This window comes from Sminthopsis crassicaudata, chromosome 4, assembly GCF_048593235.1.
Source record: "Sminthopsis crassicaudata isolate SCR6 chromosome 4, ASM4859323v1, whole genome shotgun sequence".
In the NCBI taxonomy this organism is placed as follows: domain Eukaryota; kingdom Metazoa; phylum Chordata; class Mammalia; order Dasyuromorphia; family Dasyuridae; genus Sminthopsis; species Sminthopsis crassicaudata.
Window position 1 is genome coordinate 373467190 of NC_133620.1, and position 27274 is coordinate 373494463.

At 40.1% G+C, this 27274-nt stretch overlaps 1 protein-coding gene across 1 annotated transcript in view; it reads right to left on the reverse strand.

Moving 5' to 3' along the window:
* Window positions 1-2206: 2206 nt before the first annotated feature.
* The window catches only part of LOC141540830 (uncharacterized), a 46434-nt gene continuing 21366 nt past the window's right edge, over window positions 2207-27274 (reverse strand). The window contains exon 7 of the mRNA XM_074264773.1: window positions 2207-3564. The gene's annotated coding sequence lies outside the window, so the exon portion shown is untranslated. The remainder of the gene's footprint in view (window positions 3565-27274) is intronic.

Sequence of the window (27274 nt, forward strand, 5' to 3'; positions counted from 1 at the left end):
TTTGGGAGAGCCATTTTGAGCCAGAATTGCTAGTTCAACCCTGGAGGAGAGAGAATCTTAGATACAGAATTTAAGAGAATTTAGGGGTCATTTTAATCCAACCTTTTCATTTTGGGTAGCTAGATGGCGCCATAGTGCACAAAGTGCTGGACCTGAAGTCCAAAAGATTCATTTTCCTGAGTTCAAATCCGACTTCAGAAGCTCACTTGCTGTATGACTCCAGGGAAATCACTTTACCCTACTTACCTCAGTTTCCTCATCTGTAAAAATCAGTTGGAGAAGGAAATGATAAACCACTCAATATCTTTGCCAAGAAAACTCCCAATGGGGTCACAAAAAGTCAGACAGGACTAAACCTCATTTTATAGATAAGGAAACTGAGGAACAGAGAATTTAAATGACTTGCTCAAAATCACATGAGTAATAAGCGAAGGGGAGGTCACATCAACAAACATTTGTTAAGTGCTTGCCATATGCCAAGCACTGTACCAAACACTGGAGATATATAGAAAGGTAAAATTACTAAGGTTTGTAAAGTGCTCCACAAATATTATCTCATTTCATCCTCACAATTGCCCTCCGTGCTTCTTTCCCTGGGTGTTGTTATTATCTCCATTTTGCAGATGAGAAAAAGAAGGCAAATAAGTTAAGTGACATGTCCAGGCTCCCACAGCTAATAAGGATCTGAGGCCAAGTTGGGACTCCATTCTTCCTGATTCCAGATCCTGTACTCTATCTACTATTCTACCTAGGCACTTAAGAAATAGTCCCGGCCCTCGAGGATCAAATAAGATAACATTCCTACAATGCTTAGCATCCTTTCCTAAACACTTGATAAAAGTTTATTGATTGACAAAAAGAAAAAGGAAACGAAATCTTTTGTTATCTGCTAAGGAAAGCATAAAAAGAGCACTTTTTATTGGATGCCTTAGGCAATAGGAGTCACTGTAATTTAAAGACTAGGGGAGTGAAATGGTCAGATCTGCATTTTAGGAAGATCACTTTGATAGCTGAATTGAGAAAGAACTGGAGTGGGGGGAGGTTTGAGAGATCTCAAGGTTATTTAAATCCAGCATTCTTTCCCTAGTGCCAAGATGTCTCAGATCCTAGACTGAAAGGACTAGTACTCGTGGGGCTTTGGGATGTGGGACCTGAGAATACCCTATACCTAACTCCCAGAGAACGCCAATATCCCCCGCCGCTTGTCCCTCCCCTAGTGGTTCCCTAGGGATGCTGAGCTGTTTGAGATGGTGACCCAAGGACAGTGGGGGGGGGGGGGAGAGTCTTGTCCTTCCCACTCGGAAACAAGCTTATCCTCCGGGCTGGCAGCCAGCCACCCATCTACCTTCATCTCTTTCTGACTGCCCCTTCCAGGCACTGAAAAGTTTGCCCCTTTCCAAACACCTTAAGCAGGAATTTTGCACTGACAGGGCTTCAGAAACAATTGGGGGACACAGAAAAGCTCGAGGGTTCGACTCCTGAGAGAGGGAGATTTGAAAAAGTTGTTTGGCAAACCCAACCCATGGACGACTCGGTGGAGTCGTCCCTCCCGCGGCTCCCTCTCCCCCTGCCCCCCGCCCCGCGCTCAGCTCCCCGGAAAAGACTCTTAGAAAGGGAGTCCGCACAGACAGCAACGGAGACTCCCCCAGTGGACCCAAATCTTAGCCCCAAGGGAAGGGGAGGCTACGGGTTGGGGCAGCTCTGCTTAGTTACAGGCAGCTGGCTGGGAAGGGGGGGAGGTGTTGGGATAGCCCGGGGCTGAGGCGAGGCTACGCCCGGTGTGCCCCATTACTCCAGCTGTCGGTCTGTCTCCGTCTCAGTGTCTCTGCTGCTCTTAGTTCTTTCTCTGCCGGCCCTGTCTGTACATCTCCCACGTGTCGTGTGTTTGTCCGCCAGGAGTCGCCGAAGTTCCAGCAAGGACAGGACGGACTGAGGGAAGATTCGGGACAGTGTGTGTGTGTGTGTGTGTGTGTGTGTGTGTGTGAGAGAGAGAGACCATGAGTGTGTACACGTGTGAGACCAGCTTGACTCACCCCGCGCCTGGCCCAGACTACTCGTGTCCCCAAATTTTCAGCTCTGCCCTTTCCCACCCCCACCTTCGGCCATAAGCGCTGACGAGGCTGGCCCAACCGAGACAGGACAAGCCCAAACCGGTGCCGGGCACTGAGCGGCGGAGATTCCCGCTTCCCCTCTAGGCCCTCGTACTCCAGACATCCCGAGCCAGGGTAGGACTGCAGGGAGCGGGAAGAGAGCTTAGAAGGCCGTGGAGAGGGAACCTTAGCCCGCTCGGCCCGCCCGCGTGCGTGCCCGGCCCCATGGGCCCACAGCTCGCGTCATCCGAGGGGACTTTGGCCCCAAACACCTGGAAGGGCAGGGTCACTGCCCTACACTCTCCAGAAGTAAACACGAGAGGCGGAGCTGGAGCCCGAGGAAAGGGAAGGCTTGGGGAGAGGGGGGAGGGAGTGGGTAGTTGGGAATGGGATCCAGCTGCACTTTGGGGTTCCCGATCTCTGCTCCTCCTGCTCGGATGGGGAGAAGAGTCGAGGCTCCTCCCTCCCTCCGAGAGGCCGCCGAGACCGGCCCCAAGCGAGTAATTACAGGGGCAGTGGCCCGCTTGGCCGTAAAAGGGGGAGCTTGAGATTGCAAGGTTGCTGGAGCCGAGTGGCCAAGGGAGAAGGGGAGGACGGGATGGGGTTACAGCTTGGACGCCCCGGCGTCTAGTCTCTCCCCGCAGGACGCGCAGACAGGCAGGCCCACGTGCGGGCCCCACGCTGACTGTCCCTGCGGGGACCGGGGAGCGAGACGGCCCGGCCCCGTGACTGTGACTGAGGCGTAAACAAGCACACCGCCTCCTTTCCTCCCAGATACTGATACCATGGGGTTGGTTTAAAGCCACAGGGGGAGGTAGACGCCAGACCCCAAGAAAGGCTCTGATAAGGGACCACACAGAGATACCCACCCGTCTTCACACAAACACGGGCCTCCGACATATATATGATATTTAGTATGTGTGCAGACTTATACATTTGTGTGTGTATATACATATACACATACACATACAATTCATTTCAACGGAGCATTTCTTAAGCACCTACTATGTGCCTTCCTGTTATTTGCCGGCAACCATGAGGAGACAGATATAAAAAAGTTCGTGTCCTGGAATACTCTAGATAAGGAATGAATTCTGAGGTTTGTGTTTATGTTTTTCTGTTGTGTGTTTATACTTTCACATAGGGTGTTCCCAAAATCTTGGTCCCGCGTTTAGGCTTTTGTACCTTAAAAGATTTTTGGAGCCGGATACGTCCCATCGCCTCCCGCTAGAGTGTGTGGATGTAGGTGATTCTGGCAGGCAGGAACAAAATATTTTATATCCTCAGGGCCTGGCTGTAGAAGCTGTTTGTTGATAAGTTGATAATATCATTGGTAGGGGAATACCATAAAGAGAAAGGAGAAGTTTGGATGAAATGCTTGAAGAAAACGGGAGGATGGAGAGAAGCTTCACTTTTCATTGCAGAGATCTGGAAAGGCTTCCTGGAGAAGTATCTTCATATCCCACATAGGCACCTAAACATATAAAGGAGACATTTTCACATATGTGGCCAATGCAAGCATGTCCTTTTAAAAAGGGCTTCTTAAACTTTTTTCGTTCATGACCCCTTCTCACCTAAGAAATGTTGATATTTCCCTGGATCTATAGACATATAAAATAGGTATACAACTCCATCATTTACTGATAACAAATCCTAGTTTCACAGCTCCCACATTCGGTTACTCAACGCCATGTGGGGTTTTGACTCGCAGTTTAAGAACCTTTGCTATACACAATGTACACACAGAGATGAGCATAGTTTCTTAGGGATATTGGTACCAGAGTTTGCTGGAGCCAATGGGAATTGAACAGGAGAGCTGATTGTTAAATTTTCCATATGAACTTTTTTATATCTCAGAAATCAGCAAACTCTACAAATTTATTGCTTTATTGTCCAGTCTTAATAAATGATGGAAAAATCGCTGATAATACAGGTAAATTTAAAAGCAGGTAATTTGTATCTTCTCCCAACCCAGAGTTGATAGTTAAATATTTACTAGCACACCCCCAATTAGCAAACACTATCACACAAAAGCATATGCTCATATACATAATCTCATGTGTCTAATTTCTGCCATCTGAATAGTGACACAATCTTTTACACAAAGCCAACATTGACAAACAGTGCAAACAATTCAGGTGAGGGAATCTGGGAGGGGCAGTCAAGCAGGCAGAGTCCAGACTGGAGGTGTGGGGACAAGGGGGAATGAGAGAATAAACGCCCAACAGAGGTGTGAGCACTCAGAAAAAGTCACGTATCACTGATCATGTCAACAGCCACAGGAAACACACATACACACACAATATTCCAGAACCTCAAAAATTGCCCCATATAAAGACCTACCCAGGATTAGATTTCTCTGTCTCTCTCTGTTTTTCTCTGTGTGTCTCTGTGTCTGTCTCTCTATTTGTCTTTCTGTCTTTCTGTGTCACTGTCTCCATCACACACACACATTCTCCCTGAAGACCTTTCATCCAAGCTGAGCAAAGGGCACCTGAGCAAAAAGAGCAACCCAGTGAAAGTCATGAGCTATTATGAGAAGTTTCTGCCAGCCTTATTCCTTAGATTGTCATCCCATGTCACTTGGCTAAAATGTCCTCCAGTCTTCTGGAATAACTCAAAACAAACAAATCACTACTACCCCTACTACACGCACTCTCAGCTTTTTCTAGGTTATGGCACTTGGGCAACTTGACTAGCAGAGAAGATTTTGAACTTCTGTCTGAGTTTTGTGACAGGGAAGAGAGTCTAGAAGTGATGTTCTCTTCCTCACATCCCTTTTCCTCCACTAAAGGAATAGCCACCAACCCCAGGACAAGATGCCGGGGCTTTTTCTGCCAGCATTGGAGATTTTCTCTGTTCTCCCTAGAGAGAAGCAACTGGCATCTATGTGTTCTGAAGCTGAAGTTTTTGGGATGTTCCTGTCAGTTAAACAGACTTGAAATTAAATTATGGCATTCATGTCAGCTTCATTGTCTTCCCCGTGTCTTGCCAACGAATCCCTATATCCTGTGACCCCAAATTCCCTTCTTGCCAATGATTTTAGATGTTCTTCCCAGATCCTGACACAGAATGCTAGATTGGCTTTTGATTCAGCTCAGTAAAAGGATTAAAATAAGACAAATCCCACTATTTATCCTGTTCTGAATCAATTACATTGGCTTGGGCAAGAAGGAGCAGCAATATGGCACAGCAAAGAGCTAGTCTTTGAGTGAGAAGCATCTAGGTTTGAGTCTCTGACACATACTGGCTGAGTGATCCTGTTATTATGTTCTGCTCTTCATGACCTCATTTGGAATTCTCTTGGCAAAGATCCTAGAGTGATTTGCCATTTACTTCTTCAGATAGTTCAATAGATGAAGAAACTGAGGCAAAGAGGGTGAAGTCACTTGCCCAGGGTCATAACAGTTAATAAGTGTGTGAAGCCAGATTTGAACTCAGGAAGATGAGTCTCCAGGCCTGGCACTTTCTCTGCTGTAGGTACCTTCTCTGCCTTTCTTCTCCCCTTTCACAGCTCTGACTTAAATGACAGACCTGGGGCTGATTGGCCTTGGGAGATGAAATTTCTTCTTTGAAAATTCTCTCTATTCATGAAAACACATATTCTTTTTTTTTTTTTTTTTTTCCTTTTTAAAGAAAAGAGTTAAAGGGAAAAGTTTAAAAGGGTCTGGGATTGGGAGGGAGGGACAGGAGCAAGAACTACCCATGGCTTCTTTGTTCTTGACCTGGAGTTCTTAGAAGTTGTAGGAGCTCCCAGTACAAAAAGCACTAGAGCATAGGTTTGAATTAAAAATAGGATTAGAAGGGATCTCTCCCCTTTCTGAACTCTGAATAAACTTTGTTTGTACCACTCTTATGCACTTACCTCAGTCTAGCTTGTTAGCCTTGTTATCAGTGCACAGGTCTTATCTCCCCAGCTAGATTGTAAACTCCCTAGGGTCGGGGAGCAAGGACTGACTTTTATTCATCTCTGTATTTCCCCCAGGGAGTGGTAGCCTGGGCCACTATGGAGGTGGGGGCGAAGAGGAAAGGGGAGAGAGAATGAAAAGGGAGGGGAAAGAGAGGGAAGAAGTGGAGGAGGAAAGAGGGGAAACAGAGACTTAGAAAGAGAGAGAGAGAGAGAGAGAGAGAGAGAGAGAGAGAGAGAGAGAGAGAGAGAGAGAGAGAGAGAGAGAGAGAGAGAGAGAGAGAGAGAGAAAGAGGAAAGGAGTCAGAGACAGAGAGAATGAGAGGGAGAAAGACACATACAGAGAGAGAGGGACAGAGAAACAGGGGAAGTGGAGGGAGAAGGAGGAAGAGGAAGACAGATAGGTAGAGAAGAGAAAGACAGAGGCAGAAAAGAGAGACAGAGATAGAGACAGAAAGAGAAATTTCTTCACGAACAGTTTTATCTTAAGGTGATAACAGTGGTTAGAGTACTAGCCTGGAGTCAGGAAGACCTGAGTTCAAATGTGGCCACACTAGCTGAGCAAGTGGCTTAGTTTTATTTGCCTGTAAAATGACCTGGAGCAGAAAATGGCAAACCATTCCAGTATCTTTACCCAGAAAACCCCAAATGGGTCCAGAGCCTGGACACCCCCAAAATGACTGAACAAGATTTTAGCTTCATACACAAATACCCCACCTGGAGTGAGGGTGGGGTGATTTTGTCAAATACTCTGGGAAGGCTCCTCATGTCTAGTGAGGAGAGTTTCCTCTTATCCATCTACAATATCAAGGTCTTAATCATTTTTTAGATCTAGTTTTGTTCAGAGACAACCTCCTGCTGGTTTTACTTTCTGCTGCCCAGCCCTCTAGGCTGGCTTATCGATGAATTTCTCTCGATTGGAATACTAACTATCTTTGAACCTATTCCCCAAGCTCTGTCCCAAATTATCATGGAATATTTTACCTCAGCACATAGTTTTTTTTCCTCTAATAAATCAATCTTTTCTCCGTCTTCTTCAGCTTTTTCTTTTTAACCCTTTCATACCAGCTCCAAAATCTGAACCATCCCAAGCAGAGAGGTTGGATGATCCTTTGTACCTGAGCTTGTTGAGATTCCTGAGTCTAGAGAGGGGGTTGGGTCAGTGGGCATCAGAGGTCTCTTGCCAATTTTGGGAACCTTTTATCTTATTTATTTAGCAATTATACCAGGTAGGTATACCAGTCCCCCAGCTCTCTCCTACACCAGGTATGGAATCCCCTGGATGAGGGGAACTCATTGAGTTGATATGTAAACCCATTGAGTACTTGTGGTTGTAGCCTTTTGTCCTGGGCTTCAAGAACAAAGTTCTAGTTGCTATATAGAACCAGTGAAGCTGTGGTTAGTTGACACCTGAGCTACATCCTTTTATTTGGTCTTTAGAAAGGGGTCACATTGAGAGGAGTCACAAGAGATTGGGCAGAAAGGACACATAGACCCCCATGTGGCCCCATCTAAAGAAGCAATGAAGAAGACTCAGAGTTCAGAGCTGTCTCAGAGATACAGGAACATACTTACTAGCAACAGGGTAACAGATTAATTGCTGATCTAAACCAAGGACCTGATTCAAGCCAGGAACTGGTAGTGCTGGAAGAGAGGAGCAAAGGAGGTACAGAGACATAAGGTGGCCTTGCCTTGTATGGGTACTGTGAGTCATGTGGGCTTTGTAGGTCAGGGAAGGAAGGGGTCAGTTCCCTGGTGGCTGCAATTTCTTTGCAGGTTATCTGCAGGGTGTTACTCCAACATATAGGTCCCTAGGGAAGGTGGGATCACTATAGGAGTAGACTACTTTAGACCTTAGTATCCCTGTGTTCTTTTCCTGTATGTGTTGGAGGGCTATGGAGGGAACCACTACAATTTCTGAAGATTATATAAGTTTCTGGAATGCAAACCTCTACCAGAGCGGGAAGGATGTTTGGCTCTCTAGAAACTCTGAGTTTTTGTTTGTTTGTTTTTTTCCTGGGGAAAAAAAGTGCTAAGAAGGCAGGGAAATGATAATGAAAGGCAGTCTAGAGTAGCATTACAAATCTGGAGAACAACATAGGTTTCCAGAGAAGGCAGAAGCATTCAGATAGAAAGGATAATTTGGTTTAACTATATATGAACTCAGGTACAAGTCTTTTGAATTTTCTTTTCAGGTGCAACAAAATCTGTCCTATATTCTCCATATTTATCTGAATACTTACTTAGGAATGAAGGATCCTTTCTCTTTTGTCTTGGAGAAATAGAGAGAAACCAAATGAATTGTTCTAGAGGAAATGGTAGATAGAGCATGAGCCATTGAATTGTCATTTTTAAGACCATGAAAAGTGAATCTAGTCCACATTTGTTCAAACACTGGTTTTGAACCATAGTTATTATATAAGCAGTGTACTACATGAAATTCAAAGGTGAATATGGCATGATCTTTGCCCTACAAAAACTACAGAACAATAACAGTGATGGGGACAAACAGAATCAGCAGTGTGATCTTGCGTCAGTCATTTAACTTCTATTCAGTTTTTTCAACTGTAAAATGGAAATCATAATAGTATCTATTTCTACGATTGTTATGAGGATGAAATGAAAGAATATCTGTAAAGCATAGTGCCTGACACCTAATGGGTATTATATAAATGTTATTCCTTTTCCTTGTATGTATGCATGCATGTATGTGCACCTGCATGTGTGTGTGTGTGTGTGTGTGTGTGTGTGTGTGTATTGAGGACACAAGGATATAGGACACACAGCTCTCTAATCTCTCTCCTATAATCCACACTCTGCTTTTTGATCACCTTTCATCTTATATCCATATATAACTCAAACTTAGCATCCAAAAAAACCTCATTAACTGCCCCTTTAAGCTGTCCCTTACACCAAACTTCCTGATTTTTGTTGAGAAACACCATGGTCCTTTTTCTACTCTCCAATCTATCTTCCACACAGTTGCCAAATTTTAGTATGTCCCTCTATCACTACTCTGCTCAAGATCCTTTAATAACTCCCTGTATCTTCTAGAATATGATACAAACTCTTCAACTTAACATTTTTAAGCCCTTCACAATCTGGCCCCAGACTGCCTTTTCAGCTTTTTCATATTATTCTACTTCATTCTACATCTATAGTCAAATGCTTGCTATGCCTCCTACAGATTAGTTCTTCGTCCTTGTTTCAGATAGATTGCTCTGACTCTTGAAATGCACACTCCTTCCCAAAGTCCTGAGGTTTGTGGATTTATTTTTAATATTTTGATAACCATATTACAACATATGCATTTAAAAGGATAATTCTGAAAAGTGGTCCAAAGGTATCAAAGGCATCCATGATGGAAAACAGATTAAGTATCCCTGTGCTTTGAGCTAAATTTAACCTAGACCAATTCCCCAGAAGCTTAGCTTCCATATTGAAACAAATTTAGACAGTCACAGGATATTTGACAGTTAAGAAAATAATTGACTTGGCCATAGCAGGAATAGGATAGTCAGCAAGGAAGACACCTGAGATTAATTCAGGTGAGCAAAACTCCATTGTCCTGTTACCCATAGTAACTGACTAATCACTTCTAGAACTTCTAGGAAATGCTGTCAATAGTCTTTCAGCTTAGTCCCCTGAGCCAATCAAACAAACCTTTTAAGAAAAACCTGGTCTAAGCTGCATGGAGATAGAGGTCAAGCAGTTGCTCCTACTCCTTGGTGGTAAGGTCCCTAAGAACTTTCAGAGGACCTTCCCTTACTTAAACAACTTCAGAGCAGTTCCTAGGGCAGCAGGTGACCCACTGGATAAAGTACCAGTTCCCACATCTAAATGATCAGCTTCATGTGGGTATTTCCAAATTTTTGCAGTTCACACTAAGGTAAAAAGGTAACCAATAGAAGCAACATCAAAAATATCAGGGCTACAGTACAAATGAAAATACTTCCTGCAGAGTGACCAATTCTCATCACAGGCCAGGGAGAATTACTCTGTACTGATACCCACTCGGTGTTCTCTGACCCATCGGCCAGCCCATCCCCTCTGTAGGACCCCCAAGTAGCCTAGAAAACCCCAAATGGCATCATAAAGAATCAGACTAAACAACAACCGCAGAAACAACAACAGCAAGGATCCATTAATAGGGCAACTGGTAAGAACAAGGGGTCATAAGGGTAGAAAGTAAGGCCAGGTATTTGGAATCTTCCATTAGGGTAGATGGTAAGGTCCAGTGGTTTACTAACTTACTAGATTCTATGCTCTGGTATATGAGTGGTTTACTAACTTATTAGATTCTGTACTCATGGCATGGGTGGTTTACTAACTTACTAGATTCTGTGCTGGGAAGAAGGATGTTTTGAGTTCCCTCCCACAAGGGTGGCAATGGGGGGGGGAGCTTTTAGTGTCCAGACTGGAGGGGGAAAGGAGAAACCCTGGTGAAATCTGGGAAAGAGCTAAGTGGGGGAGGAAAGAGATCACTTCCTGTTGAGAGTGCCAGAAAAGGCTAAATGGAGCTTGTGGCATTTGACTCAAAGTTTTGGGAATGGGTAGGAACTGAACACTCAGAAATGGGGTGAAACTTTTCCAGGCATACATAATCTCAGGAGAAAAGGTGATGAGTTCAAAGAATGGAGAATAATCCAATTCACCTGGGACATAGGAAGGAATTAGAGTATGGGAAATAAGTCTAAAAATAAATACACAGATTAAAACGGAATTGTTGAGGCTAAGAAGTTTGAACAATATTCAGTAGGCATTGAGGAGTCACTGGAAGTTTTTGAACAGATTGATGAGCTATTTAAAACTTTGTAATAGGAAGATTACACAGAGCAGAATGTGGAATAGTCTGGTTAAGGTTAAGGTTAAGACAAGTCAGAAGATCAAATTCAAAGTAATTTTAATTTGTAAATCTGGTTAATTAAAGTAGCCTCTAGTTCAGGTAAAAGGTAGTGATCTTAACTAGTATAGTAACAAAGGAAATGGTTAGGAAGGAATAGATATGGAAGACATTTCTGAGATAAAACTGGCAACTAGGGAGGAGGGCATCAGAGGGAGGAGTCAAAGATGGCTCCCAGACTAGGTGACTGGAAAAATAGAATTATCATTGACCGAAATAGAGAAGTTGGGAATCCTAGCTCCCATCTCTGAGAATGGAGAAGCTACAATATGTAACTACTTCTGAGAATCTATAATTTTGTGGGCGTGGGTGCTTCCTCTGCCTACACAGATCATAACCTCTCCATAACTTGGTCCCAAGAGTTACTGTGGCTGAAAAAGGCATCCCCTTCACCCCAAACTGGAAGTGTGCCATCTCCTGAAAACCTCTCCTGATCTCCTTCACTGTTCTCTCTTCCTAAATGAGTATGTATACTTATTTGGGAATAGAATATAATATAACTACCTTGAGGAAGTGTATATGTATGCATATATATATACATATAAATATAATGTGTATATATGTACACATATACATATGTATGTATATTGCCTTCTGTGCTTCTTCCTTTCCTCCTTTGTAACACACACAAATATGTTATATATACACACATATATACATACACTCATACACACACACACACATATTCCATAGGAGGCAACATCAGTTCATCTGCTCTCTTCAAAACCCAGACCTCCTTTTCACCTCTGCTGCAACATCCTTTTTCTCACAGACAACACCTCCATCCATAGGCCTCTTCCTCCAGTTGATGAATTCCTCTTCAAAGCTCCATCTGGGGAATTATTATATTCTTTTCAAAAATTGACGAAGATATGACTTCCTAGTACACCTCTGCCTTACTTCCCCAGTAGGTACCTTCCCCCCATCTCCTCAAGTTGCCTTATTCCTTCCTTCTTCCCTTTTATAATGTATAGTTTTTCTTTTCTCAGAATATAGGCTTCTTGAAGACATCCTTTTTTAAATGCTCTATCTATATATCCATCCATCCATCTATCTATGCATCTGTCTGTTTAGCTATTTATCCATCCATCTATCTATCTGTCACTCAAGTCCCAAAGCTCATTGTCTTGGGATTCTTTCCTCTTTGTTTGAGATCAGTGCCTAGGCTTTCATGAATTTGGTGGATATGTGTGGAATTGTTATGATAAAGAGGGAAGAGAGATCCAAATTCTTTTGTCTCTTTGGCTCTGTAAGTTACTAGGGTGATTCTGGCTTCCAGCTTTAACAGAAAAGATGAGGGAGGTTACCCTTACTTTAGATTGCTGAAGAATGAATAAAACTCTGGGAAGAATCTGACATAAGAGGAGCTAGCAGTGTCCATTATGTCTTTAATCCCTAACTTGCCACAGTAGAGATTTGTGGGAATTTCCCTTAGGGTGATATCTGGAATTCTTATTTCTTGGTTGAACTGAGTTACCTTATTCCTGAGGGGAGGGCTCCTTCGCTCTGAATTGTCTGGGATACATTTTCCTATGTATAGTTTCTCTGATTTATGTTTTGCTATCAATGAATAAGTAGATGGTTTTGCTATTTATGTGTGTTTACTCTAGCCTGAGCATTTGATGGGAAGGGAGTTCTTGGGATCCTCCTTTTCTTATTAATGAATAACAATCAGGAATTTAGTTTGAACCTAAAAAATACTTCCTCTAAACTAATAATGTTTAGCCTGGTACCCCTTCTCTCTCCAAAGAGAATAGAGTGATTAAGCTTCTGGTCCCAACTTCCTGTTTTCTTTCCTGAAAGGAAATAAACGTTCTCTGGGAGAAGGGTGGAGGGAAAAGAAGCTAGAGTTGTCTATACTGGCTCTTCTCAAGCCACAAAAAAGACCCCTATGCTACTTATGGGGAAATACATTTCAATGAGGACTAAATCCATCAGAATACAATTGCTGGTCTTTTTTTTTTTTTTTTTTTTTTTTTTTTTTGCAAAAAAAAGGGTGGAGGAGGGATTTCTGCTAGTTTTTATAAAAGTTGGGACAATTTTCTTTGTTTCTCCAATATTTTATTTCTCAAAAGCAGTCTACAATTTTCCAAACGGGGCTACATGAGAAAACCTTTTTAACCTAAATCACCTCAGGTACCTGAAGCTGATGAGGGCAAACAACTCAATAGAAACAAATACTCCTATTTCTTGGAGCTAGAGTAAAAAAGGGAAGAGGGAAAGGAAGCCTTTACCTCTCCTATTTTCCTTCCCATATTCATGTGATGGCTTCCATTTTAGGCAACTTGGATAATCCAGGGCATCTTGCATTCATGACATGGTATATTTAATCCCTTTGTTTAGAAATTTGGTAATCAAGATGCATCTATATCTTTCCATATTTCTTATGTACCATCATTATGAGTGATGTGTAAGGGCTACTGGATTCTGTAATGACGTCAATCAGCACTTCTTTGAGAGAGTTTCTGAGGATTTCCATCATAGTCAAAGGAATCCTTCTTGATATTTCTCTGAATATTCAGGAATCACTGAGCTGGATTTTATGGGTTGCACCTCTGGTATATCCCACATCCTACTCAGGCAAGGAGAACATACCTATCCTGGTACTGGGGAGTTCCCACAGTCAGAACAGTCAGGGCTCCCATGGTCCCTATATCCTCTTGTCTCTATCCTGTTGTAAGACTGCACACTTGGCATAGATGGTCAGCTTTGCAGCTATTTGTTCTCTGCTTCTTGTTTGCAATATCCTGCTAGAATTTTGAAAAGACTGGAATTGTTCCAATCAATGCTGATGCTCCAGCATTGGAGGACTTGGACATATCAGAACCACAATGTTCATATTTCTGTCGACATCAACAACTTCTTTGGGAAATCTGAAGCTCATCTGAATATAAAGGCACAAGCAAACAATCAAAGGAGGCTGGATCCACTCATGTGAGGGGGATACCTCCATGTTTGGCAACTTAGACATGTTCCAAAGGCCCCTCAAAGTGCCTCCATGTTAGGTAACTAGACATGCCCAGATAAACTTGTTATAGTATTAATTTATTTTTCTATCTCTCATCTATGTACCTTTCTATCTACTCATCTATCTAAATAGCCTCCTTTGTGGGAAAATGTCATTGTTAACACAATTCTGAGAAGAAAGAATATCCTTATTGATATAATAAGATGGTTCGTGGAAAAACAAAGCAGACAAGATCAGAATAATAGGAGTTGCAGTTGAATATACTCCTTTCTACCATGAGGGGGTAAGATGTTAGGAAGTCACAATAAATAAATAAATAAATAAATAAATAAATAAATAAATAAATAAATAAATAAATAAATAAATAAATAAATAAATAAATAAAAATAGCCACTAAAAGATTTTTAAAATATTATCTAGCTTAAATTTCATAACATTTACCAAGTTTGATCATAATAGATAACTAGATATAGATAGATGGGGGAGAGAGAGAGAAAGAAAAAAAGAAAGCTGAGGGAGGGAGGGAGAGAAAAGAGAAAGGAGAATAAGAGTATTTATTAAGCACTCATTATGTGCCAGGCATTATGGCAAGTGCTGAGAATACAAATATAAGCAAAAAGAAAGATAGTCCAATAAGGAAAGACAACACATAAAAGAGGTAGATTATATCTAGCGCTTCAAATGATTTATTTCTGAATCAATATTTTCACAGATAATGGAGTTTGACTAATCAGAAACATAAAACATTCAAATACTCCAATGGATCTGTGAGCTCATTGAGGTGGTCCCTCCATTTACAGTGACTGCCATCAACTAGGCTTGCTCCTCCTATGTGACTCTAGTCCATGTTCCTAAATCCATCATGATTATAAGTTTAAAGCAAGGAATCCATTCCACATACTTAGAGGAGCTTTCTTCCTCTTGTTATCTCAAGGATACCAGTGGGACACAAGAGCTACCACATTTATTATCCTTTGTTCTGGCTTTGTAATTAGCCAAATTTTATTTAATCATATATTTCTCTGATACCATATTTTGCTCTGATTCTTCTTTATATTTCCTTATTGGTTATGTGTTGTAAACAGTTCACACCTACATGTGCCTTTCTGTTGACCTCTGAGTAACCCTCACTGTTTAAATTCCACAGATTCTAGTGTTCTATGTTCACAGTCAAAAATCCACACAAAAGATAGAAAAAATATTAGTATTAAAAAGAGTAAACCTTGGTTTCAGAGAAAAATATGTAATTCTTAAAACTCCAGTTTTCTCAAGTCATTTCAACCTGTTTTCCTCCTCCTGTTTAATGTTGGCCCCAACACAATGTCCATTTTCACTCTTTGCCAGAGATATACTGATGGATGAGCGCTTCGGGTTGTCCATCTGATTTAATGTCATAATCTGGACAATAGGCATTCTTCACCTACTCATTCTTTGTATGTATAGTTAATGATTATGTTCAGCAGATTCCTCAGTGTTAACAGATTTTTCACACAAGCATCACAAGTGTTTTGAGGCACTTTGTGATTATATTTTTTTTTTTGTCTCTGTATCAAGAATGTAACTAAGAATATGATTAGAGAGCAGGCAGCCATTTACAATTTTGCTATAATGTGATTGATCGAAACAGGTAGAGCATATAAAATCCCACAGTGCTTATTGTTTATTGACAATTTTTTGAAAAAATTCTTTGATTCTGACAAGGGGCTTCCCATGCATTCATCAGAATTACTTAAGATTGTTTGAAAGACAAGTAAAGAAGATATAAAAGAAATGTGAAGTTGTGAAAAACTTCCTCAATCAGTTGGGATAAAATTGATAAGCAAGCCCCTGTTGGAGTGGCTGGCTCAGCCTCACCCCAGTGAATTTTAGAAAGTGAGAGTCAGCCTGTGTTATCAGACACTGAGAGGGAATTATCTTTGGTAGTCTAGAAGAGCCAGATATGGAAGAACTCGATTCTTGGGAAATTTTTTTCTTCCTTCTATAGATTGAAGCAAGCAGGAAGGAGAAGTTTTTCTTCTTCCCACCCCCACCCCCACCATTCATCCTGCCAACAATAACATTTTATAGTAGAACAACAAGTCTCTTAGAAGGAGATTTTATGCCCAGTGGAGCACATGCTTAGTAGTGTACTTAAACAAAAAGTGAAAGGTGAAATGGAAAACTTACAAGGGAAGAGCAAAAAATGGAATCTTGAAGAGGAGGATAATATACTAGCTCTAGTCCATGAAAGAAGAGAGAAAAAATTTAATGTTAAAAAAAAAAAACAAAAAAAGAAGAGAGAACCATATTAACAATAATAATTATAGCAAACATCACAGAACCATCTAAGGTTTGCAAATGATTTATTTATATATTACCCCTCTGGGGTCACTTCCTCATTTCCTACAGTTAAGTCCCTGAAAAGTACCTAACTACTACTTCCTTCAGATCTTAGGAGTAACTCTGAGAGGCTGGGCTTTTTATTACTACAGCTCTTGAGCCCCCACAAGTGTGTTTTCCCTTAATAAAGAGCCAATCAGTTTGCTTTTAGAAATGGGATTTACAAAGATAGAGCATCAAGAATAGGGGTAACATTTTCCCCCAAACAGGGCCATATTGTCCTTATGAAAACATAAGGTTTCTGCAAAAAGTAGGCTCAAATTTAAAAGTGATGTTAGTGAAGCAATATAGATAACTGATATGGCAAATGGTTATCTACCAAATTTTGGCCCTGAAAGTCCTTTTCTCCCTTTCTAGAATATTCATGAAGTTCATCACAGGATATAATAGCAGTGAGGAGTTATTCCATTGTTCTTCTGGGTCTTCTTCATAGGGCATGATATCTCTACTGGTTATATAGTTTTTGCTCCTTCTAGAAAATATGTACTATTATTATCACCATTTTATACATGAGAAAACTGAGGCAAATTAAATGACTTGCTGAGGCTGTACAGCTCATGTCTCAGACAGATTTTAAATCAGGTCTTCCTGGCTTCAGGATCCATATTCTATCTACATTGATACCTAGTATTATCTTTCACCAAACACACAGCTATATTCCCATTCTTTTTTATTTATTTATTTTTTTTTTTTTGCTGAGGTAATGGGGGTTAAGTGACTTGCCCAGGGTCACACAGTTAGGGTGTGTTAAGTGTCTGAGATCAGATTTGAAATCAAGTTCTCCTGATATCAGGACTGGTACTCTCATGCTTCCTGAAAATAAAAAGCTCACATAATGTATCAACATAATAAATTATGATTTACATTTACCAAAATGTCTATTGCCTTATCCTAATTAGTTTACAGAACTGAACATGATAGCACTTTTTCTGATCAAATGATGTTCCAGCTTGTATTCTTCCCCAAAAAATAATTTAACCACCAATCCCCCCTTATACAATTAGACAACAAGCCAGTTGCCCAGACCAACTTATCCTCTAAGGGACTGGTGAACTGCTTTCAAACCTTAGGCAATAACAGATGTTGACAAATGAGTTTCTTTCCTTCTTTTCAGCCCCCATTCACTTTTATTCTTAAGCTTCTGAGGACCTAGACTCAAACACTGAACTTACATGTCTGCATGCATACTTAGTTTAATACAATGTATATTAAGTGCCTATTATGTGCAAAGTATATAGTCCCTGCTCTCAAGAAGCTCATAGTCTATTGTGACAAATAACACATGGGGGGCAGCTAGGTGGCACAGTGGATAGAGCACCAGCCTTGAATTCAGGAGGACCTGAGTTCAAATCTCATCTCAGATACTTAACACTTCCTAGCTGTGTGACCCTGGGCAAGTCACTTAACCCCAGCCTCAGGAAAAAACAAAAAAAAAAAAAACAAAAAAAAAACCCCTTTATTTACAAAGCATATGCATGGGTAATTTTTCCAACATTGACCCTTGCAAAACCTTTTGTTCCAAATTTTCCCCTTCTTCCCCCCATCTTCCTCCCTAGATGGCAGGTAGTCCCATACATATTAAATATGTTGAAATACATGTTAGATCCCATATATGTATATATATTTATATAGTTATCTTGCTTCACAAGAAAAATCAGATCAAGAAGGAAGAAAAAGAAAAACTGAGAAAGAAAACAAAATGCAAACCAACAACAGAAAGAGAGAGAGTGCTGTGTTGTGGTCCACACTCACTTGCCATGGTCCTTTCTTGGGGTGTAGATGGCTCTCAGCATCACTGTACAACTAGAACTGGTTTGAATCATTTCTTTGTTGAAGAGAGCCACGTCTGTCAGAATTAATTGTCGTATAGGCTTCTTGTTGTTGTGTATAATGCTGGTTCTGCTCATTTCACTCAGCATCATTCATGTAAGTCTCTCCAGGCCTCTCTGGAATCATCCTGCTGGTCATTTCTTACAGAACAATAATATTCCATAACATTCATGCACCACAATTTATTTAGCCATTCTCCAATTGATGGGCAACCCCTCAGTTTCTAGTTTTTTGCCACTACAAAGAGGGCTGCCACAAACATTTTGGCACACGTGGGTCCCTTTTCCTCCTTTAAGATCTCTTTGGGATATAAGCCCAGTAGAAACATTGCTGGATCAAAGGGTATGCACAGTTTGATGACTTTTGAGCATAGTTCCAAGTTGCTCTCCAGAATGGTGGGATCCGTTCACAGTTCCACCTACAGTGTCTCAGTGTCCCATTTGTCCCACATCCCCTCCAACATTCTGCATTATCTTTTTCTGTCATTTTAGCCAATCTGACAGGTGTGTCCACTCCAGTATCTTTGCCAAGAAAACCCCAAACAGGATCACAAAGAGTCTGACATGACTGAACCACATTAACAATGTACATACTCTTGGACTCTCTCCTATCTTTATGCTCTCTTTGCACTCTCAAAAAGGCCTTTTGGACATATCCAATTAGATATCTTGTGAACATTTCAGTTTGTTCAAAAAATAAACCTCATTATCTACCACCAAACCTTCCTCTACCACCAAACCTTCCCTTCTGCATATGTATTCCTCTAGTCACGCAATCAGTTGTCAGATCTTATGATTCTGCCTTCAAAAGGTATCTCACTAAATGTTGGAGGGGATGTGGGAAACTAATGCATTGTTGGTGGAATTGTGAACTGATCTAGCCACTCTGGTGAGCAATTTGAAACTATGACCAAAGGGCTATTAACCTGTGTACACTCTTTGATCCAGCAAAATCATTACTGGATCTGTGTCTCAAAGAGATCATAAAAGAGAGGAAAGGACCCACATGTATAAAAATATATCTAGCAGCTTTTTGTAGTGGCAAGGAACTAGAATTTGAGTGAATAGTCAGCAATTGGGAAGTGTCTGAATAGTATATGAACTTAATGGAATGTTATTGTTGTATAAGAAATGATAAGGAGGCTAAATTCAGAAAAGCTTAGAAAGACTTACATGAATTGATGTTGAGTGAAATGAGCAAAAGCAGGAGAACATCGTACACAATAACAGGAAGACTATGTGATGACTGACTATGATAGTCTTAGCTCTTCTCAGCAATACAGTACAATACAATTCCAATACATGTGGAATGGAAAATGCCAGTTTACATCCAGAGATAGAACTATGGAAACTGAGTGCAGATAGAAACATATTATCTTCATCTTTTTTTGTTGTTTGTTTGCCTTTCCTTTCTCATGGTTTTCCATTTTTGTTCTGATTTTCCTTTCACAAAATGACAAATATGGATATATATATTTAAAATAGTTGTACATGTATAACCTATATCAAATTGCTTGCTGTTTTGAAGACAAGGGAAGGAAGGGAGCAAGAGAAAAAAATGGAACTCAAAATCTTACAAAAGTGAATGTTGAAAACTATCTTTACATGTAATTAGAAAAATAAAATACTCCTATTTTTATGCTTTCTTAATGCTCTCAAAAAGGCCCTTTATACATCCCCAACTAGATATCCTATAAAGATCTCAGTATGTCCAAAACAAAACTCACTATCTTCGCCACCAAATCCTCCTGTCTTCCTAATTCACCTCTTTTTGTTAAGGGCACCTTAGTTCCTCTGGTCACCTAATCAGTTGTCAGACGTTATGATTCAGCTTTCAAAAGGTATCACTAAATGTTAGAGAGAATGTGAGAAAACTGGGACACTGTATCGCCTATTTAACTATTATTCTTATTAGGCAATGCAGATGAAAGTTTTTCTCTCACCTCAAATGTTCTTTGGGCATTTTGCCTGGATTTCTCCTTTGCCTCAATCACATTCTTTCAGGTATTATTTGTCACCAGAGACTGTGAGCTCCTTGAGAGCAGGGACTATGTGACTTTGGGTCTCCAGAAGTTAGCTCAGTACTTTGCACATAGTAGTCACTCAATATGTGTTATATTTAAACCAAGAATGCATGCAAACATATGTAAATTCAGTGTTTGATTCTAGGTCCGCAGAAACTTAAGAATAAAAGTGAATGGGAATTGAGAGGGAGATAAAAAGTTATCTCACATCTATCCATTCATATAGTCACTAATTGCCTCTTGCCTGGACTACTACAATAGTCATTTAGTGATCTCCTTGCATTCATCCTTCACATGGATGACAAATTGATATTCCTAAAGCACATGTCTGACCATGTCACTACCCTGTTCAGAAAGCTCCAGTGGCCCCCCTGTGCCTCTAGCAAGCAAACAAACAAAAAGCTCTGTTTGGTTTTTAGAGGCTCTCACAATCTGGCTTTATGAGACTTTTCTAGGCTTATTGAATTAATGAAAAACCATTTATTGAATGTCTGCTAGGTGCCAGGTACTGCCCTAGTCAGTGGGAATACAAATACAGAAGTGAAATAATCCCTTAAGAAGCTTACATTCTAATATGGGCATCGTGGCCAGGGATGGGAATTTTGGACAAGGTCATCACAAGTGATGGTGACAGGAGTCCAGCTCGTTCATTGTCATGCCCTTTTCATAAGCAATGGTTGTGATGATTTGATTTTTTTCCAGAGCTAGAATGGAAAGCAAAGAATACTAAAACCATGCCCAGAATAGAAAGCATTGTGCTATGTCCCTTCTGGAGTCACTGTCCTAACCCAGACTGGACTTAGAGATTAGGTTCTCAAAAGACTTTGCCCATTATAGTTCAAAGGGCAGTCATAAAGATCTGGGGTTTGTAGAACTATCAACTGAAAGTCACCATCTATATGCTTCCCATTGATTATTAATAAGTTGCCACAATTAATCTTTAGAAATGGGATATTTGCTAAGGTAATAAATCGTATTCAAAAACCAGAGGTATACAAACAGTCAGGGGAAGAGTGGACTTAAATTAAGTGGATAATGGTAGTGAGGCAAATGTGTGTTCAAAGTGTAAATTTCCAGTTTCTGGTTACGGAAAACCTTTCTGAGTTCATAACTGGCATTCTTTTCTTGTGCAAAGAGGCCATACGCCTTGAAGCTGGGAGTTTTCTCCTTCAAGTGCCAATGGTTTGCATATGTGTGTGTGTTTTTCTCCATAGTGTCTCTCATGGGTCTCTTCTCTCCAATGAGAACTAAAAGGAAAGCCGACTGAAGTCAATTGCAAGAAAAAAAGGCAGAAAAAGAGAAATTCCTTCTCATCCCAAAAGCGGTTCCTTCTTTTTGAACCCTTCTGGACTAACTGAACAATTGAGATGACTGATCTTAGCCAATATCATTCACTTTCCTTCTCCTTGCAATTAGAGATTCACACATCATAAAGTTAGCCAATCTACAAGCATTTTTTAAGCTATATGCCAGACTTTCTACAATGTATTGGGAATACAAATACAAAAAAAAAAAAAAAAAAAAAAAAAAAAAAAAAAAAAAAAAAGGCTGTCATAGCCATCAAGCAACTTACTTTGTAATGGGAAAATAACATAAAAGGGAGAGGAAAAAGAGGATGAGAGGAGATGGTACCCATGACAAAGTTACTTCAGGATGTAAGTTCCAAGGTTGAAATGATTTTCCAGAGTGAAGATATGATTGAAATGAAAAAAACCACCTTTGAAATGATCTTCCCTATGCTGGCACATGATGGAGAAATGCAAATAAATGCACTTTTATGGGGGGAATAAAGAGGAAGAAAGGGAACACTGGATACAAACTATCTCATTTATATATCAAACTGCGTTTCCTGTTGACTGTTTGATCCACTAATTGTGGTGAGGGAAGAACTCCATCCTTTCCGTGGTTTAAGGCCAATTAGATAGAGTGGGTTGGGTGAATTTGTATTTATTCACATTCAGTGCAGTCCCAGGATGGAGTATCAGAAAAAGTTAACTCCTCTAAGAAAGGCAGATGGTTTCTGGAGGACCTTGACAAGAAAGACTTTGAGTTGCTCATGATACATGGACTGCAAGTTATTCCCCATCAAGCAATCTGTGTTCCAGCCTAACTGGACTATTTACTGTGCCCTGTTTACCTTCTCTCTCCAAACCTTCTAGCTGGAAGACTCTACTCACAACTCTGCCTCATGGACTCTCCCATTTCCTTCAAGCTCATGTGTCACTGCTACCAAAACCCAGATCCCCCAGGTGCTGGTACCTTGCTCTCAGACATTGCTTTGCAGCCACATTGTATATATTTTATATTTAATTTTCTATGTATGTGCTATTTCCCAACATGATGTGAGCTCCTTGGGAATAGAAATTATTTTATTTCTTGAATTCATATCTCCCAAACCCTAAAACAATGTTTGGCATAGAAGAGCTTAATAGATGCTGGAATGAATGCCTATGACACATTCCCTTTGTGTCTTTTCAGCCCTCTGTTAGTAGGTCTTTAATCTTTTCCTGCCATTCTTACCATTACACACAATTGCCTTAGCCCAATATCTTATAAAAACAATATTGGAATGGTGCAGGAGGAAAATTGGCCAGAAAAAAGGGAGGTAAGTATTTAAGAGTTCACTCCCTTTGAACATCTCATCCTCAGCTCATCCTTCCCTCTCATAACTCCCTCCCTTTGGCTCAGGCTCCCACACATATCTGTACCAAGTCAAATCAAAAAGCCTTTATTAAGTGCCTACTTTGTTTCAGGCACTGTGCTAATTCCTGAAGGGGAGAGCTTGGATGCCAGCTTCCTCTGACTCTGTGACATTAGCCTAGTGACATCTTTGAATTCAGAGTGGGTTTGTGAAGGGGAAGGGTATTTCCCAGATTGTTGTCAACTCGAGGGCAGTACCCCCTTCCTGGAAGGAGGGAAAGCCAGCCTGCCCTTCTCTTTCCTCCTTTCCCAGGATTTACTCTCCTGATCCCATCTTGCCACATGGAGAGAGTTCAAAGTCCTTGTTTATTATACTCAGACCCAGGTGCTGACTGGGGCTGGGGCAGAGGAGGGAGAAGGAGCAGGAAACTGAACATTCTTTTAGACAAAGCCCAGGAGACAAACTTAAGAGCCAATGAAAGCACATATTAGATTGCAACTACTCTGCATGTTCTCTTGCCTGACTTCTAAGTGTTTTTCATTTGAATCAGGGTCCACGGTAGTTACTGTTCTGAGAATTTCCAAGTTAGTAGAATATGGGAATTCACCAATTCAAGCAACTAACTTTCCCCTTTGAAAATCTATCCCTGGTTTTGCTGCCAGCTCATTGTCAGAACTTGACTAACAAAACCCTCAGGATTTAAATGCCTCCATTTGCAGCCAGTTCACTCCATAGACATTAAGACACAAAGAGGCAGTAGGTAGATGTAGAAGAAAGAACATTGACCCAGGAGACCTAGAATCATAGATGATGTAAACCTAAAAGAGACCTTGGAGATCATCCAACTACCTCATTTTACAAACAAGGCTCTAAGAAGTTTAGTGACTTGCCCAGCATCAAGGTAACACATAGGTAGATCACTGTCTCTCCCTTTAGATCCTTTGCTGCCTTGGGATCTATAGAAGGCCCATTTAAAGCTCTTTTTGTTAATGTTTGCTTGCATTTTTGTTTTTTCTTCTTAGGTTATTTTTACCTTCTTTCTAAATCCGATCTTTCTTGTGCAACAAGATAACTGTATAAATATGTACTTAACACATACTTTAACATATTTAACATGTATGGGTCTAGCTGCCATCCAGGGGAGGGGGTGGAGGGAAGGAGGGGAAAAGTTGGAACAGAGGTTTTCCAATTGTCAATGGTGAAAAATTACCCATACATATGTTTTGTATATAAAAAGCTATAATAAAAAAATAATAATAAAGCTTAAAACAAGAGGGCCCCTTAAGGAAAAGGAAGAATACTATAATGGAAAAAGAAGCACTGGCATTTAAGGATGTGAATTCAAATCCTATTGCAGAAACTTACTATCTTTCATGTCTTAATTTCACTTTCCTAATTTATAAAACTAAGGAGATTGGTTTGATCAATTAATCAATAAGCTAGCAAAGACAGCTAGGGGGTACAGTGGCACACTGGGCTTAGAACATCAAAACCATTTGAGTCCAAATCTAACCTCAGACACTGTGACTCTGGACCAGTCACTTCAATCTGTTTGCTTCAGTTTCCTCACCTATAAAATTAACTGGAGAAGAAAATGGCATACCGTTCCAGCATCTTTGTCAAGAAAATACCAAATGGAATCAAGAAGAGTCTCACATTAAATAAGCAACAAAAACAAAAAGCATCTACTGTGTTCTAGTAAAAACTGAGAATTCACAAATTACACCAAATTTCTCAGGAAGTTGATAATGATAATTATGGTTCCTTCTAGAGATAAGATATATAAAATGCTTTGAATATTTTAAAGTTAGTGTTAGCTATTGTTATTGTTATGTTCTTAAGGCAATTTGGTCTATCCTCCTATCTTCAGGAAAGGGAAGTATTTGCTAGTCTCCATTTCAAGCATTTAGCAATTTGCATTGTTAAAGGACCTGCCCAAGGTCATGCAGCTAGTAAATAGTAGAAAGGAAACTTCTGGATTCTCAATACTGTACACATCCAACTCTCTCCTTCCCCCACCTAACCTCCAGATAAGCTTTTCTTTCTTAATACCTGCTTCTTTGGTTAGCACACAAAGTCAATTAGCAGAGTAACCCTCAGCTCACCAATCTTGTAGAAAAAATCATTCCTACATTTGCAGAAGAGCTAAAACAGTGGGCCAGTTTGAAGCAATAATTCTGTCTAACAAGTTGAGCTAACTGTTTGTTTGGAAAGGGCACCATCTCTCCAAACAAAGGCCTTGCCAAGATAAATAACCAGGCCCCCTCTTTTCCAGCTGTTATTTTGGTTTCAGCTCCTGAGAAGTCTCTTTTCAGTTGTTAAAATAATCCCATCACCAGCAATCACGTTCCCACTATAGTTTTGCAAAATACATCACAGAATTATAGGTCTATAGAATTGTAGATTTGAGTGCTGGGAAGGACCTCCGAGGTCATAGATTCCATTTTACAAATGAGGAAACTAACATCCCTGGAGCTCTTATGGAACCAATTTTCCTTCCAATTTTCAGGTGTTGATTTATGTATTAAATGTGTGTTCTCCTTTCCTATAGGATAATGATATAGTTTAACTTAGTGTTTTTTTTGTTTTTTTTGGTTTTTTTTTTTGAGTTGTATCCAACTTCTCATGATCTCATCTGGAATTTTCTTGGCCAAGATACAGGAGTGGTTTGCCATTTCCTTCTCCAGCTCATTTTACAGATGAAGAAATTGAGGCAAATGGGATCAAGTGACTTGCCCAGGGTCACACAACTTCTAAATGTCTGAAGCAGATCTGAACTCTGGAAGATAAGTCTTCTTGACTCTAGGCCTGTCATTTTATCCACTGAGCCACGTGGCAAATAGGTTCTGTGTTCTAACCTAGAGTGGGCTTGCTGTATGTCTTTTAAAAAAGCATTTCCTTTCTCTGGATTTTGGTCTGTTTACATGTAAAATTAGAGAACTAGAGGAAATAATTACAAGACCTAACATTCCATGAGGGAGTCTATGAGATAGGAATACACTATTGGTTAGAGATTTAAATTCATCCAATATGCTAGAAAGCAGTTGAGATTTGCTCTTTAAAAATGACTAAAATGTCCATAACTTTTGACCCAAAAGCTCCTCCTCTTAGGTGGTCAAAGACAGAAGCAAAGCTTTCATATACACTAAAATATTCATAGCATGGTAAAAAAAGAAAAAAAAAAAAAGAATTGGAAACAAAGCAGATGCCTATCAGCTGGGGGATGGTTAAAGAAAGGAGGGTAGGTGAATTTAAAGGACTATTACATTAAATTATTCTTATTGCCCTAATAATGACGAATATGAAGATTTCAGAGAAGCATAGGAAGACTTTTTTTTTCTTTTTTTGGTGGAGACAATTGAGATTAAATCACTTGTCCAGGGTCATATAGCTAGAAAGTGTTGGTTGTCTGAGGCTGGATTAGAATTCAGGTCCTCCTGATTCTAGGGTCAGTACTCTACCTACTGTGTCATCTATTGCCCCATAGGAAGACTTTATGAACTAATTAATAATGAAGTAAGAAGACCCAGGTAAACAATATATACAAGGACTATAATACAAATAGAAAAAAATAAAAAATGAAAATAAAAATTATAAAGATACACTCTGTCCCATTCCTTGCAAAGATGAGGAACTATAGCTACACTAAATGTCACATGTTGTCACATACATCTGATTTATTGGTTGGTTTTGCTGAATTGCTCTTTTCCTCCTTTTTTTATTTGTTGTTTCAAGGCATGGTTTACAAGGGAAAATATATTCAAGTCAAGTCAAGTCCACAAGCATTTTTTAAGTGCTTACTATGTGCCAGGTACCCTGTTAAGTTCTGAGCAAACAGAGAGGGAAAAAAAAAAACCAACAAATTCTCAAACTGTTCTCAATGAACTAACAGATTAAAATACAAACAAGATATAATACAGGATAAATTTGTGATAATATCAGAGGGAAGACACTAGAATTAAGGGCATTATAGCATAGTATGAAAGACTTCTCCTTTTTCTTTTTTAAAAAAGTTATTTATTAGTTTTCAACATTTACTTTAATAAGATTATGATTTCCATTTTTTTCTCTTTCTCTCTGTTCCCCACTCCCCAATATGACAATAAATATAGTTATATCTATTAGGAAAGGCTTCCTGCAGAAATGAGGATGATGTAAAACTTTTAAAATTATTATGGCTGATAATGAATTATCCTCATAAAGCATATATAACTGGTAAGTGGGTCTCTTCCTCGGGAGACCAAATCATAGCTTAGAAAGCTGCTTGATGAAGCCAGGCTTAGAGGGATCTTATTGCAGGGCATTTCTATTAAGCTGCTGTGGAATGATGACTTGCTCTTTTCACTCTCAGGGTATTCTAGCTAGATAACTGAAACCTGTCCTTAGAACCTGAGCATCCTATGTGGACCTTTGCAGTTCAGGAGATTGAGAAATTCTGAATTCTGTGACTCTGCTTTTCAACAAATTCTGGGCAGACCACAAACCTTTTCACTTCTGTTTTCATCTGTCATTAGCCTGTTTCGGTTTCCAAGG